The sequence below is a fragment of the Lathyrus oleraceus genome, chromosome 7 (genome assembly GCF_024323335.1).
Source record: "Lathyrus oleraceus cultivar Zhongwan6 chromosome 7, CAAS_Psat_ZW6_1.0, whole genome shotgun sequence".
NCBI classification, from domain to species: Eukaryota; Viridiplantae; Streptophyta; class Magnoliopsida; order Fabales; family Fabaceae; genus Lathyrus; species Lathyrus oleraceus.
The window spans coordinates 419,809,817-419,815,606 of NC_066585.1; positions in this window are offsets into that span (position 1 = coordinate 419,809,817).

The following is a 5,790-nucleotide window of genomic DNA, read 5'->3' on the forward strand; positions in this document are numbered from 1 at the left end:
ATGTTGCCCTGATCCTCATACCAGATGAGGTACGTAGGCAGGAGATCGTGCGAGATCTCTCCGGGCACCCTTTTTGTTTTTCACCCTTTTCCTTTTTTGTGTGTGTTTGCTTGACAGCTAGCAGGCTCGAGTACCAGACTCTCTGTTAGTTTGTTTGTTCAACTTCTTTGTTGCTTTTGACGACTCAGCGTCCGTTTAGCGTTTGCTTGTTTGGAGTCTGACGTAAGTCCAGCGATTGGCAGCCGCTTTCCTGTGTTTTTTTGTGTGCTTGGAGTCTAATGTAAGTCCAGCAATTTGCATTCGGTTTCCTCGTTTGTGTTTGTTGTTTGGAGTCGGACGTAAGGCCAGCCATTGGCAGTTTGTTTCCATTTGCGTATTTCTTTTGACGTCTCAGCGTCTGTGCGTGTGTTTTGTTTTGGCGTGCGTTAGCCGAACTACGGTAGCTCTGATTCTCATTCAAGATGAGATACGTAGGCATAGGATGTGATATCCTAGCGAGCCTGTTTCCCCTTTCCCCGAACTACGTTGACTCTGATGTTTGTGTCTGACAAACTACGTAGGCCCAGGATGCGATATCCTGCCGAGTCACCTTCTTCCGTCTTCTTCCGCCTGTCTTGTTATTCCAGTGTGTGTGCGTGTTTTGAGCAGTTTCTTTTAGCAACCTTATTCTATTTCTTCTGAGCATGGATCCCGTCGAGTACGACGGACGTGAGGGGGTGCTAATACCTTCCCCTTGCATAACTGACTCCCGATCCTTGCAATCTCCGGTCGTAAGACCATTCCTTTCCAGGTTTAATTCGAGCATTTCCTTTCCCTCTTTTGGGATAAATAACGCACGGTGGCGGCTCTGTTTGTTTGTTTTCCCGCCGATTATTTTTCGCGGATGCGACAGAACTCCGTTCCAATCCTTATCTATTGTTGCTGAGAAGAGAGTTGGGGTACCTATGTCCTCGTTGAAAGATGCTCAGAAGATTATTGAGGAAGGTATTGTTGATCAGTGGGGGCGTATGGTAGAGGTCTCCGACAACAAGGGCAGAACCGGTTTGGGGTTCCAGAAAGGCTCATCAATTGCAAGATCTGAAGATATGCAACTCAGCTTCCGTAGCGGAGGGTTCATTCATGGCAATGAACAACACTTAGCTACTGTGCAAGAGGATAGCGAAGAGGAAGACTGCACCAACTTTGTAACGCATGGAAAGGCGTGCAACAATTGGACTGTTGTTGATATTCCTATTATTTTGCATTGATCTAAGTAATTGCTTTTATATTTTAAAATCCTTCTCCTATGCCTAAGGGAGAAGTGAACATTGTTTGCGCATTTTAAATTGATCATTAATAAAATTAATTATATTCATCCACATCTTTGATGTTAGTTTTTACTTTTTACTTTATTCTGAAAGTGGTAATCACAAAAAACATAAATAAATAATATAATTGTCCATCTGCATAATATTTCCTCACAAATTCACTTCTCTAAAATCAAAATATCAAATCATTATGCAGGTTGGTTCCTAACCCCATTGAATACAATGATCCTTCTCCTTCTCCAAATTTTGAATTCCCTGTGTTTAAGGCCGAGGAGGAAAGTGATGTAGAAGTGAGTGGTGAATTGACTCGTCTTCTTGAGCAAGATGAAAAGGTTATTCAGCCGTTTGAAGAGCAGATTGAGTTAGTCAACTTGGGTTCCGAAGATGATGTGAAGGAAGTCAAGATTGGGTCTCGACTGTGTCCAGATGTCAAGAAGGGGTTGATTGATCTTCTTCGAGAGTATTCAGATGTGTTTGCTTGGTCCTATCAAGACATGCCTAGTTTGGATTCTGAGATTGTGGAGCATAGATTGCCGTTGAAGCCAGAATACCCGCCAGTCAAGAAGAAGTTGAGAAGAACGCATCCTTATATGGCTGTGAAGATCAAAGAAGAAGTTCAAAAGTAGATTGATGTCGGTTTCCTTGTAACAGCTGAGTATCCGTAATGGGTGGCCAATATTATGCATGTGCCGAAGAAAGATGGAAAAGTCCACATGTGTGTTGACTATCGAGATTTGAATAAATCTAGTTTGAAAGATGATTTCCCTCTGCCACACATTGATATGTTGGTAGACAATACTGCTAAAGTCAAAGTCTTTTCGTTTATGGATGGATTTTTCATATATAATCAGATCAAAATGGCACCCGAAGATATGGAGAAGATCATATTCATTACACCTTGGGGAACATTCTGTTATAGAGTGATGCCTTTCGATCTAAAGAATGCTGGTGCGACTTACCAAAGAGCAATGACTACTCTTTTTCATGATATGATGCATAAAGATATTGAAGTTTATGTCGATGACATGATTGCTAAATAAATTGATGAAGTAGAACATGTTGAGCATTTGTTGAAGCTTTTCCAGCGTTTGAGGAAGTATAAACTCCGCTTGAATCCCAATAAGTGTACTTTTGGTGTTCGTTCTAGTAAGTTGTTGGGCTTTATTGTCAGCGAGAAGGGTATTGCAGTTGATCCTGCCAAGGCCAAAGCAATACAAGAGATGCCTGCGCCCAAAACTGAGAAGCAAGTCAGAGGTTTTCTCGGCCGCTTGAATTATATTTCCAGATTCATTTCCCACATGACTGCCACATGTGCGCCCATATTCAAGCTTCTTTGGAAAGATTAGTCTTGTGATTGGACCGAAGACTGCCAAAAAGCTTTTGACAGTATTAAAGAATATTTGCTTGAGCCTCCGATTTTGTCTCCCACTGTTGAAGGAAGACCGTTGATCATGTATTTAACTGTACTTGAAGATAGTATGGGTTGTATTCTTGGTCAGCAAGACGAGACTAGAAAGAAAGAATTTGCAATTTACTACCTCAGTAAGAAGTTCACCGACTATGAGACTCGGTATTCGATGCTTGAGAAAACTTGTTGTGCATTGACTTGGGCTGCTAAGCGTCTATGTCAGTATATGTTGAATCATACCACTTGGTTGATATCCAAAATGGATCCAATCAAGTATATATTTAAGAAGCCTGCTTTAACTGGGAGGATTGCGCGTTCGTAGATGTTGTTATCAGAGTATGATATTGAATACCGATCTCAGAAAGCAATCGAAGGTAGTATCTTGACTGATCATTTGGCTCACCAACCAATTGAAGATTATCAGTCAGTGCAGTATGATTTTCCTGATGAAGAGATTTTGTACTTGAAAATGAAAGATTGTGATGAACCATTGCTATCAGAAGGGCCAGAACCTGGTTCCCGTTGGGGCATGGTATTTGATGGAGTTGTTAATCAGTATGGTAATGGCATTGGGGCAGTGATTATTACTCCTCAAGGCATGCATCTACCATTTACAGCTAGATTGACTTTCAAGTGTACAAACAACATGGCAGAATATGAAGCTTGCATTATGGGGCTTGAAGAGGCCATGAATCTCAGAATCAAGTATTTGGATGTCTTCGGTGATTTGGCTTTGGTTGTGAATCAAATCAAAGTAGAATGGGAGACAAATCAAACTGGTTTGATACCATATAGAGATTATGCGAGAAGGATTTCAACTTTCTTTACAAAGGTTGAGTTTCATCATATCCCTCGAGATGAAAACCGGATGGCAGATGCTCTTGCAACGTTGGCGTCAATGATTGTAGTGAAGTATTGGAATGAAGTTCCCAATTTGTCTGTGATGCATCTTGATAGGCCAGCTCATGTGTTTACTGTTGAAGAGATCAAATACGAGAAGTTGTGGTATTACGACATCAAATGTTTCCTCCAAAGTCAGATCTACCCGCCTGGGGCATCTTTGAAAGATAAGAAGACTTTGAGAAGGTTAGTCGGTTATTTCTACTTGAATGGTGATGTACTATACAAGAGAAACTTCGACATGGTTTTGCTCAGATGCGTGGATAGACACGAAGCAGACTTGTTGATGACCGAAGTGCATGAAGGTTCCTTTGGTACTCATTCTAATGGACATGCAATGGCAAAGAAGATATTGCAAGCAGGTTACTATTGGCTGACAATGGAATCTTACTATTGCAAGTTTGTGAAGAAGTGCCACAAGTGTCAAATTTATGCTGATAAGATTCATGTTCCTCTAACACTATTGAATGTTATCTCTTCCCCATGGCCCTTCTCCATGTGGGGAATTGATATGATTGGGATGATTGAGCCCAAAGCTTCAAATGGACATCATTTCATTTTAGTGGAAATTGACTACTTCACCAAATGGGTTGAAGCGACATCGTATGAAAATGTGAGCAAGCAAGTTGTTGTAAGATTTATCAAGAATCAGATCATATGCTGTTATGGTGTGCCAAGTAAGATCATTACTCATGATGGATCGAACTTGAATAACAATATGATGGAAGCTCTTTGCAAGGACTTCAAGATTGTACATTATAATTCTTCTCCCTACAGATCCAAGATGAATGGGGATGTTGAAGCTGCAAACAAAAACATTAAGAAGATTATCCAGAAGATGGTTGTCACATATAAGGATTGGCATGAGATTCTCCCTTTTGCTTTGCATGGGTATTGTACATCCATCCGCACTTCAACAGGGGCAACCCTTTTCTCTCTTGTTTATGGTATGGAAGTAATGCTCCCTATAGAGGTTGAGATTCCTTCATTGTGTGTGCTCATGGAAGCCAAGTTGACTGAGGCTGAATGGTGTCAGACCAGGTTTGATCAGTTGAATTTGATTGAAGAGAAGAGATTGACTGCCATGTGTCATGGTCAGTTGTATCAGCAGAGGATGAAGAAAGCTTTTGATAGAAAGGTCAGACCTCGGGTGTTCAGAGAAGGTGACCTTGTGCTCAAGAAGATTTTGATGTTCTAGCCAGATTCTCGAGGAAAATGGACTCCTAATTATGAAGGCTCAAATGTTGTTAAGAGAGCCTTTTCAGGCGGTGCATTGATTCTTACAACAATGGATGGTGAAGAGTTCACTCATCCTGTGAACGCAGATGTAGTCAAGAAATATTTCGCCTAAAAAAAGAAAAGAACAACTCGCTAAGTTGAAAACCCGAAAGGGCGGCTTGGGAAAAAATGAGCGTCTCGGTGGATTGAAACCCCGAAAGGGAGATCCAAGCAAAAATTAGAGACATAAAACAGAAAGAATTTCCCGATAAGTTGAGTACCCCACCTTGGGGCAACTTATGCAAAAATTGGGGATTGTGGCAAGTAACTGCATTCTGCTGATCTTCAGATTTTGAAGGCTTGTTTGAGCACAAGGGTTGACATCAGTTCATCCCCAGCAGCGGTCAAGAGCACAGTGGATATCAAGAGTTGGTAGAAGGATTAAGGATCATTTGTATTCAATGTAACCCTTTTCCATGTAAATTACCATTTTCAACTTTGTAAAAATCTATGGAGTCTTGTCATTTACAGACTATCATCCTATCAAATAAAGTTGAGCCTTTATCCAATTGTTTCTACTCTTATTTACTTCAGGCAATAGTTTTAAATTTTATTATGATCATTTTGAAATTATTTTTTTTCTTAAATATATAAAAGCAAGAATTTTTCCAAAGCAAGTAAAAGGAATATCAACAACATTTTGATGAATAACAAGTCCTTAAGTGCGAAACATCAGAGGTTCCCCGAGCAGTTAACCCTTTAGGTATCCCTAGACGTTTGTGTTGATTCAGTTCCTCGACGGAGTGTTTGATCCCTAGTGGAGCTTTGTTCCTTGTCCTCAGCTGAGTTGGTTGATTCAGATACCCTGCGGCGTGTTGTTTTCCCCGACAGAGTTTCTGCCTTCCCTAGTGGAGTTTGTACATCCTCAACAAAGTTCGTGTTTCCTCAGCAGGGTTG